Below are 11,208 nucleotides of genomic sequence, written 5' to 3' on the forward strand. Positions count from 1 at the left end.
ACACTGCTGGATTGTGGGACAGGAGAGTGGCTATTTTTTTTAAAAGTCAGCAGCTACAGTTTTTGTAGCTGCTGACTTTTATTTTTTTTCAGAGGAGACTGGAGTTCCACTTTAATAATGATCTTCACCAGTGAGAGGATCTAGAATATTGTACTTACTGAGCTTAGTTGATGTGGATCTATGGGATCTGGTCTGCTGTAGATAACCAATGAGTTCTACATTTTCCATAGCACATTACACCAAGACACCTCTATGATTGTTCAAGGTTTCACTTCAAGGAAGTGCATGCGCATGTTGTTTTACTATAGGTCAGTATATTTTTATTGAATTATTTTGAAGAAGGTTTTACACTATGCAAAGGCTCTCTTCCTCTTTTTGCCTTGCATGGATTGTTATACTGTGAGGATTATTTATACTCTATAGGCGGTGTCCCTGTTTACCATTGAGGCTGCTGTGGGAATATCTTTGATACTGTAGGATATCATCCAAGTGCTTTTTGACAATTCTTATTATAGGATGGTCATTGTGAGCTGGTAAGTGTTGTACCCCATTATCACTTTGGGGATGGTTTAAAGTGGTGGCCTTCCATATATTAACACTTGCTAACACTTGGATGGGACTTTGTTTCATCTACTTTGTACTTTTTCACATGGTTTTGTGTCTGTGCTAGGTCTGTATGTTTTGAACACTTGCAACACTTATTTGGGTTTAGCGAGACACATTTTATTTACCTGAACATAGCAAAGACAATCACTGCAGACAACGTTCATCAGATAGCTGAACTCACCAAGCACTTTGCATCCTTGTTGAGACAAACAATATGATGCAGTAGATGTGAAGTTGAAGTGTTTAAGGTGGTCAAAATTAATATTTTCTTTCCTAGCCTGAGTGGATTAATGCAGGAACCCACAAATGAGAAAGAGGAAATTACATTGTACAAAATGGGAGGAATTACAAAAATGACATGTTGCTAAAACAATGACCATAAGGTGTCAACATAACCACAAACAATGAACTAGTGAGACAACATAGGCTTTATACACTGCTCAAAAAAATGAAAGGAACACTTTGAAAACACATCAGATCTCAATGGGAAAAAATCATGCTGGATATCTATACTGATATGGACTGGGTAATGTGTTAGGAATATAAGGATGCTCCATCATTTGATGGAAATTAAAATTATCAACCTACAGAGGACTGAATTCAAAGATACCCCAAAAATCAAAGTGAAAAAATGATGCGGCAGGCTAGTCCATTATGCTGAAATTTCATTGCAGCAACTCAAAATGGTACTCAGTAGTTTGTATGGCCCTCACGTGCTTGTATGCATGCCTGACAACATGAGGGCATGCTCCTAATGAAACAACGGATGGTGTCCTGGGGTATTTCCTCCCAGATCTGGACCAGGGCACCACTGAGCTCCTGGACAGTCTGAGGTGCAACCTGGCGGTGTCAGATGGACCAAAACATAATATCCCAGATGTGTTCTATTGGATATAGGTCAGGCGAGCATGGGGGCCATTCAATGGTATCAAATTGATACTATCAATTCCTTTATCCTCCAGGAAACGCACGCACATATGTCTATATTTTGTTGTTCACATTATGAACCCCCACTGCTCTGCCAGGTTAAATGACACCTTATGAGCTCAGGCCTTCATGGACGACACAACCCTTGCAAGGGTAGGGGGCTGGTGGGAAGAGGAGTAATTCAGGTTTGTCTTAAATATCTTCTCTTCTAATGATCTCCCGTTTTTTTTTAAATATACAGGTATGTCCATGACTGTTAAAAAAATCCCTTTTAAATAAATAATTTTTTGAAAATTTTGGAATTAGTTTTGGTACCTTCAGTGACTAAACTGCTCTGCTGTTGTGATTTGGGGGATTTTAGAAAAAAATTAGGGTGAAAAATACTGCTATGTAAAACAGTGCTGCTTATCTCATCGTTCAGTAACCTGCTTCAGAAAATAAAGCGTTTTGTGAGAAACACCTTCACTTTTTTCTGACCTAGTTCACAGATCATCCTATATGTTTAATATATACAATTAGGTCCATATATATTTGGACACAGGCACAATTTTAGTTTTTTTTTCAGATATTTACCAAAACATATTCAAGCTATAGTTATATAATTGGAGGAAGGGTTCAGGAATTACAGCTCTTAAGAGTAGCTATCCCCTTTTTTTCAAGGGACCAAAAGTAATTGGACAATTGAATATAATCATAAATAAAATGTTAATTTTTAATATTTTGTTGAGAATCCTTTACTGGCAATGACTGCCTGAAGTCTGGAACCGATGGACATTACCAAAGACTGGGATTTCCTCCTTTCTAATGCTTTGCCAGGCTCTAACTGCAGCTGTCTTCAGTTGTTTTTTGTTTGTGGGTCTTTATGCCTTTAGTTTTGCCTTCAGCAAGTGAAATGCTTGCTCAATTGGGTTGAGATCAGGTGATTGACTTGGCCATTGCAGAATATTCCACTTCTTTTCCTTCAAAAGCTCCTGGGTTGCTTTTGCAATGTGCTTTGGATCATTGTTCATCTGTACTGTGAAGCGCCATCCAATCAACTTTGCTGCATTTGGCTGAATCTGGACTTACAGTTTATCTCTAAACACTGCAGAATTCTGCTTCTGTCTTCTTTCACATCATCAATAAACACCAAAGACCCAGTGCCACTGGAAGCCATGCATACCCATGCCATCACACTGCCTCCACCATGTTTTACAGATGACGTTGTGTGCTTTGGATCATGAGCTGTTCCAAGCCTTCTCCACACTTTTTTCTGGTACAGATTCATCTTAGTTTCATCCATCCAAACAATGCTTTTCCAGAACTGGTCTGGCTTGTTTAGACATTTTTTGGCAAAGTCTAATCTGGCTTTTCTATTCCTCAGGCTTATGAATGGTTTGCACTTTGTGGTGAACCCTCTGTATTTGCTCTTCTCTTGATTGTAGACTTTGACAATGATACGCCCACCTCCTATTAAACATATCCAGTAAAAAAATTAAACAATCACATTTCTTCATAAATTTAGGCTAAAATGTATTATCAATAGATATGTCAGATCTCTGATCTATTCCAGAAATTCCAGGAACTCCAAGGTCACCAGGATATGTATTCCATCATATTAACCAGAAAAAGGAGGAAAAAGAGCTCACATAGTGTAAAAAACTTCAGACTTCTTTATTAAAATATTGTTTAAAACATTCACATTTTACAGTCTCACCACCGACACTGGTACAAACAGCATTAATGTGTATAAAGACCCCGTTCCGGCTGTCATACTATATCATGAGCATTCCCAATGTGCGCAGTGATGTCACATCCAAGCCCTATAGGGTAGGGCACAGGGGTGACTTGTTGTAATTCCCTCTTAAACCACTAGATGCCCCCATAGCGAGAAGCTAGAGGAGGCTTGGGCGTTGTTACATTTAAAGAAGTATCCTTTTTTTTTACAGTATTCAGTTCCCAATAGGATACATTACATGTAGTACTTTATCCCATCTTCCTAGGTGCCCAGTAATTCAAGATGCAATGTCAGACAGGTACCTAGGGGGAAGTGATGCCCAACCTCTCCCTCCTCCCTATTGGCTCTGCAGAGTGGTGAGCCTGTGAGGGTTAAAGAGACTTGCTAATGCAGAGGTTCTTCCCCTCCCTCATGGATGAGGCAACCACACAGGACACTGGGAATGTAGTTCAGAAGGAGAGTTTCACTGTGAAAGTGAATAGGGCTGTGAACCACAGGAACCAAGGACACTGTAATAGGAGAGATGAGCATATTTTTCTTCTGGGACTTGGAGAACTTCCTATGGCTGCTGGGAATTGGAGCTATGCATAAGTGTGCCCCTGCGTGCTGATGTCTCCACCAGAGAGGGAGAACCACGGAGGGCTGGTGTGCAGGAACTAGAGTTGGAGAGACCTGCGTGCTGTGTGTACAGAGCAAGAAGGTACAAATGATCATCAATTTCATATGTAGGTTGAAACACAGTCACTGATTGAAACAGTAATTGAAACAGAAACAGCTGTGTTGGTGGTTTCAACCCTATTTGCACTGACCGCCTCCTGGTCCTTTAAGAACGCTAAAATCCGTGAGCATTTGGTTCATGTGACCATTGTGATTGGCTGTGAGTGGCTATTACAAGATCTTGGCTGCAGCCATGACCGTGGTACATTTTTTTCAGCTGTTGATTGGCTGTTTTGTAAAAGTGATCACTTTTATAACACTGGGAAGGGCTTCCCCCCTCCCCCTTTTGCTGGGTTCCCGCAGAGGAAAACATCCATTTCCCGAATTAATCTGTGACCAATGAACCCAGAAGAGATGATTTTTTCAATTTCTGGTTTTACAGCTGGCATGCAGTTAACCAAGCATAGTCTGGTTATAAGCTTTGGAGGGCAGGGGAAACATAGGGTTCTAATAGACGCCTGATGTCTCCATATAGAGAAATTGTCACTGCCCAAAGCTAACACAAGGGGGTTTGTTAGACCTCTTGTAAGGGTAATAAAGTTTAATGAAAAAAGTGTATAAAAACTAAAGTAAAAATTAAAAGCACCCACAGCCTCCCATACATGGAAATGCAGACATGATTTGGCATTGGTCTGGCACACATATGTAAACAGTGATCACACCACACATGTGAGGTATTGCCGCAAGCATTGGTGTGGCAACAAAATTCTAGGGCCATTATTCATTATTATTTCAAAACCAGGGGCATTGAATTAAAATACACAGAGGTCGAGTCAGTAAAATATTCTTCCAGCAGAGGTCCGAATCATTGGTATGATGACCCAGATCCTTCACATCACAGCCCCTACTTCCTCTTAGGCTAGGTTCACATCTCTGTGGCTGGGGAACATGCGTCCAAATGCATGCATTGCTGACCCTTAAAGAAATGAGCTACATAATTCTTAATGGCACCCACATGTGACTTGCAGTGGTGTTATTTAAAAAAAAGAGTTGGGACTTCTTTTCCTGTGATTCTCGAGGGTAGGGCAGCCTATTAAAATAAATGGGCTACCATAAACACGATGTGTGTGTGCAAACACATATTCGCACATCTGAACTGAGCCTCATAGCACAATCCTGTTTTTATATCAGCATCCTCAGTCCCGTCTTCACATCACAGTCAAGGGAAATGATGTGGGTTTCTAGAGCACTGGGCTGACTTTTCATTGGGGTGGAACCTATATGATAGAGATGGTTGGCACCTAAATGGAAGGGGGTCTGCTGTGCTAGGGGAGAGGTTTATGGGAAGGTTGGAGGAGTATTTAAACTAGGATCGAGGGAGGGAGAATTAGATTATAACGGGGTAGACAGATCAGACAGGGGTCAGTACTACTTGGTGGGTGGAATGGGGAAAGATGGGGGTAAGGCTATGGCAGATAAAAATGTTTCCATGTTACAAACAACCAGTGGAATTGGTACCATTTGTATGAAAATAAAAAATATGCAAAATACGTGTGTACAGGGTGTCAATCAATTAAAGTGTTTGTTCATCAATGCCAGAAGTCTGCCAAGCAAAATAGGTGAGTTTGAAGCTTTGGTGCATGAAGAGAACTATGATTTAATTGGTATTGCTGAATCTTGGCTTCATTCTTCCCATGACTGGGCCATTAATATTCCTGGCTATGTTCTCTTTCGGAGAGACAGGGTAAATAGGAAAGATGGTGGTGTTTGTCTCTATGTGAGAAGTGATCTCAGAGCGAGTGTGAAAGAGGACCTAGTTGATGGAAAGTGTGATGAGGCTGAAGTATTATGGGTGGAACTGTACATGGGGTACGTACTACAAAAGTAATCATTGGAGTTTGTTATAGGCATCCCAGTGTTAATGAGGAGGTGGAGACTCAGCTCCTTGAACAGATCAAAAGGGCTGCAAGGGCTGGGACAGTGATAATAATGGGGGATTTTAACTACCCACAAATTGACTGGAGTAATGGTACTGCAGGAACAGTTAAAGGGCAAAATTTTTTAAACCTACTACAGGACAATTTTATGGTACAGTTCATAGAGGCCCCTACTAGGAATGATGCTCTGTTGGACCTGGTAATCTCCAACTATGCAGAACTTATTACGAATGTCCATATAAAAGAACATCTGGGTAGCAGTGACCATAACATGATTTGATTATTGTTAAATGTAAACAGAAAGCAAATACGGGAAAAATAAAAACTCTCAATTTTAAATGAGCTAATTTTCCAAAGCTGAGAGCTGCTCTCCAAGACTTAGACTGGAAAGGAATATTAGCATCAATGAACACAACACAGAAATGGAGTTCTTCAAAAAGACTGTATGTGCACACACTGCAAAATATATTCCCATGGGCAACAAGTTTAAAAGGCTAAAAATCAAACCTACGTGGCTTACGGCCAGAGTTAAAAAAGCTATAGATAATAAAAAAGAGCTTTTATTAAATATAAAAATGAAGGAACGCTATCATGGTTTAAACATTACAAATATGCAAAAACAAAATAAAGGCTGCAAAAATTGAAAACGAACGACAGATTGCAAAAGATAGCAGGACCAACCCCTAAAAATTCTTCAAATATATTAATAGTAAAAAGGTCCGGTCCGAGCATGTAGGCCCTTTACAAAATAATCTAGAATGGGTGACTGGGGACAAATAGGAGGCAAATTTATTAAATATCTTCTTCAGCTCTGTGTATACAAAGGAGTATGGGGGAGCTCTTGTCCATAATGGGCATGGTATTGACACAGCTCCAGATGATCCGCATTGGCTCACAATTGATATGATCCAAAAATATTTAGACAGAATAAAGGTGAATAAAGCACCAGGACCAGATGGCATACACCCATGCATCCTTAAAGAATTGAGCTCTGTCATTTCATAGCCATTGTTTCTAAATTTTAGGGAGTCTTTAATGACTGGCATAGTACCACTGGATTGGCATAAGGCCAATGTGGTGCCAATATTTAAAAAAGGGGTCAAAATCTTTACCAAGTAATTATAGACCTGTTAGTTTAACTTCTATAGTTGGGAAGATACTGGAGAGTTTAATAAAAGACCACATAGATGAGTTCTTGCTGGAAAAAAATATTTTAAGCAACAGACAGCATGGATTCATGAAACACAGAAGTTGTCAAACAAATCTGATTTCTTTTTATGAGGAGGTGAGCAAAACCTTAAACAGTGGGGTGACGGTAGACGTGGTATACTTGGATTTTGCAAAAGCGTTTGACACAGTTCCCCACACATGGCTAATGTGTAAGGTAAAGTCTACAGGCTTGAAAAAATCTGTATGTAAATGGATAGAAAACTGGCTAAAAGATCGTATTGAAAGAGTAGTGGTTAATGATTCATACTCTGCATGGTCTAGGGTTGTCAGTGGTGTACCCCAAGGTTCAGTGTTGGGACCCTTACTTTTTAATATATTTATAAACGATATAGGGTCTGGGATTTAAAATCTCATTTTGGTCCTTGCAGATGACACCAAGCTGTGCAGTAGAATAGCATCCTTACAGGATGTCTCCAAATTACAAGCCGACCTCAATGCACTGTTTAATTGGGCAACTATGTGGCAAATGAGGTTTAATGTTGATAAATGTAAGGTTCTGCACTTGGGGGCTAAGGATATGTATGCATCATACATACTAGGGGGGTACAACTGGGGAATCAATGGTGGAGAAGGATCTGGGAGTTCTGGTAGATCACAAGCTTAATAATGGCATGCAATGCCAGGCTGCGGTTTCTAAAGCGAGCAAAATCCTCTCTTGTAATAAAAGAGGTATAGACTCCGGAGAGGGAGATATCATATTACCCCGGTACAAATCATTAGTAAGACCTCATCTGGAATATGCAGTTCAGTTTTGGGCACCAATTCACAAAAAGAACATTGGGGAACTGGAGAAAGTACAGAGAAGGGAAACCAAACTGATACGAGGCATGGAGGAGCTCAGCTATGAGGAAAGATTAGAGGAACTGAATTTATTCTCTCTTGAGAAGAGGAGATTAAGGGAGGAGATATGATCAACATGTATAAATACATCAGTGGTTCATATAGTGAACTCGGTGTAGAGTTCATCACCCTGAGGTCATCACAGAAGACAAGGGGGCACTCTTTACGTCTGGAGGAAAATAAATTTAATCTCCAAACACAAAAAGGTTTCTTCACAGTGAAAGCTGTGAAAATGTGAAATAGACTCCCTCAAGAGTTGGTTCTGGCCAGCTCAGTGGATTGCTTTAAAAAAGGCCTGGATTCTTTTCTAGATAGATAGATTTCCTCAGCTTCCCCCCATTACTGACCTCAGCTTCCCCCCATTACTTCCCCCCCTTCCCCCCATTACTTTCCTCATCTCCTACCCCATTACTGTCCTCAACCCCCCTTTACAAACCTCAGCCCCCACCCCTATTACTGCCCTCATCCCCCACTACCATTAATAACCTCAGCCTCCCATTACTGTACCAAGCCCCCACCCCCATTATTATCCAGTGCATTGTGGTGTCCAGTACGTTACAGAGTACAGTGCATTTTAAATATTGTATTGTTTTTTCATGTTTTTTGCAGTACAAATAAGATATGTGTGGTGTGCATAGGAATTTGTTCATATTTTTTTCAAACTTTAGTCCGACCCCCCAACAGTGTGAAGGTCCATGAACTGGCCCCCCTGGTTAAAAAGTTTGAGGACCCCTACACTAAACTGATCACCTATAAAGGCATTTAAAGTGTCATCTATGTTTGGGGTAGGTGGGTAGGGATGATGGTAATTTACTCCATGTTTCCCAGTTAACAAATCTGGGTCACATGAGAGGCCTACACTGGGGTGGGCTCTTGTAAGCTAAGTAGGTATCTGAGACCATATCGCTCTACTTCACACACGGAGTACCTGTACTCTGTGCCATTTGCACTAATGTCCTAGGAAAAGGCTGAGGTTGCCATCAGGGAAATCTCAACTTTAAGGCCGGACTCTACTTTCAGAGGTGAAGATACACCACGTGCACTTGAACAACAACTGTTCTCCAGTCACTCTCGAGTCCCAGTAGCATAGCAGAGCCATACAAAGCAGTGTGCTTACAGTGAAACACACACACAGCCTCCATAGTAAAACAGCACACAGTTAACCCTTTGATCACCCCACATGTTAACCCCTTCCTGCCCAGTGCCATTAGTACAGTGTCAGTGCTGTTTAATAGCACTGATCACGGTATTAATGTCACTGGGGATGTCAGTGACACCAGGTTATTTCCCCCCCCCAGTGTCAGAATCCCCACTATAAGTCGCTGATCGCCGCCATTACTAGTAAAAACAAAACAAAAAATTCCAGTATGTGTACTGCCATTTGAAAACGCTATAATTTTCACATAAACCAATTAATTTACACGTATTGGGACTTTTGTTTTTTTAGCAAAGACATGTCGCAGAATACAGTTTGGCCTTAATTTATGAAATTAGATTTTTTTATTTTTTCCTGGAAATGTTTAATAGCAAAAATTAAAAATTATAGTTTTTTTTCAAAATTCGAATTTTTTTGTTTATAGCACAAAAAATAAAAACCGCACAGGCGATCAAATACCACCAAAAGAAAGATCCATTTGTGGGGGAAAAAAGGACGTAAATGTAACTTGGGTGCAGCGTTGCATGACCGCATGATTGTCAGTTAAAGTAGTGCAGCGCAGTATCTAAAAAAAATGGCCTGGTCAGGAAGGGGGGTAAATCCACTGGACGGCAAATGGTGAACATTTTACCAAGAAACTGGGGTTTGTATTGTGTTTGTGTGCACTAACGTTCATTTTAGTATATTTTTTTTCTGAAAATCTGCACAAACTCACGCAACATACACGAATTGCAACAGCCAATATTTTCTTCTCCATGGTCCTTCTTTCAGAAAATTGTAAAAATTGTCACGGACAGCAAGTAGTTAAATGCAGTGACTGTACATTTGTGATATTATGGACTGTATAAATACACTCTCAGAAGACAAGCAGGTATTCCGACGCTGAATTTTGCTTTGAAAATCAGTATAAAAGAATGTAGATTTTACAGTGCGCTCCACTCATCACAGATGGGTGTGCCTGTGGAGGAAATATCTCTCACATTCAATACAATGATGCTTGCAGTGCACTGAGCCCCAGATAATAAATGATCTCTATGGTCTACATGACTGGACTCTTTTATCTGCTGCCAAAAAAAACTGTGTTGAATTTGAAATACTGTACATTCCCTTCCCTTCTGTATGCATTGCTAACACATGAGGAACAAACCTCCCCTTCAGGAAATGAAAAAAACTGAAGAAGGTAAAATGTTAAAATTGAGCTTACTGCAAAATACAGACTTTTTTCTGGGAGAAGAACGATAACATAAATAACTAGAGGTTAGAGATCGTAAGGAAGGGACAAAATTATTGAGCCTCCCCGTCGGGGAATCGAACCCCGGTCTCCCGCGTGACAGGCGGGGATACTTACCACTATACTAACGAGGACTGCTATAGAGAAAGCTGCTGCACGAATCTACACATGCTTCTACTAAGTAGGCACAGTGAACTTAAGATGTCTCAGTTTGGATATTATAATTGTAAATATGGTGATTTTTTTTCTTTTTAATCTCTTTTTTATAATTAATTAAAAAAAAAAATTATATATATATATATATATATATATATATATATATATATATATATATATATATATATATATATATATATATATTGGCCAAAATTGTAGCATTTCAAATATATTTCAAAGATATGGGGCAGCACAGTGGCTAAATAGCACTTCCACCTAGCAGTAATCTTCTTTTTATTCTCTTTTTTATAATTAATTAAGTAAATATATATATATATATATATATATATATATATATATATTACTTTAGATGTACTTTTTATTCGTTTTTTTTGTAGGTAGCTGCATGTTGCAAAGTTTAGCAACTAAAAAAGCTAGATAATCATCCATCCAAGATCGCCGTCGCAGCGGTCACAGCACATATGTATTTTCTAATTGCACGCAAATATGCGGCCGCTCGGTGTCAAGGCCCAGACGCCGAGCGGCCGCATATTTGCGTGCAATCGGCATCAAGTGTGTGGCGCATCAAGCGATCTTTTTGCATGCGTGTCGTTCATTTTTTAAGTCTTATGTACCAATTTTTTTTTTCATACAGTATGTAAAAAATACATATCATATCAATATCAATACCAATCATGTTAAGCTTTACCCTTGGATTCACAGGCTGAATCGCCTATGAATCGCACAGGAA

General features: G+C 39.7%; 1 non-coding gene across 1 annotated transcript; it reads right to left on the reverse strand.

Annotated features, from left to right (window-relative positions):
- Positions 1-10,363: 10,363 nt before the first annotated feature.
- TRNAD-GUC (transfer RNA aspartic acid (anticodon GUC)) lies at positions 10,364-10,435 on the reverse strand. The gene has a single exon. It is a non-coding gene; the product is annotated as a tRNA-Asp (tRNA).
- Positions 10,436-11,208: the final 773 nt, after the last annotated feature.

Source organism: Staurois parvus, unplaced genomic scaffold (assembly GCF_062004578.1).
Source record: "Staurois parvus isolate SC_StPar_1 unplaced genomic scaffold, SC_StPar_1.0 ptg001051l, whole genome shotgun sequence".
Taxonomy (NCBI): Eukaryota; Metazoa; Chordata; class Amphibia; order Anura; family Ranidae; genus Staurois; species Staurois parvus.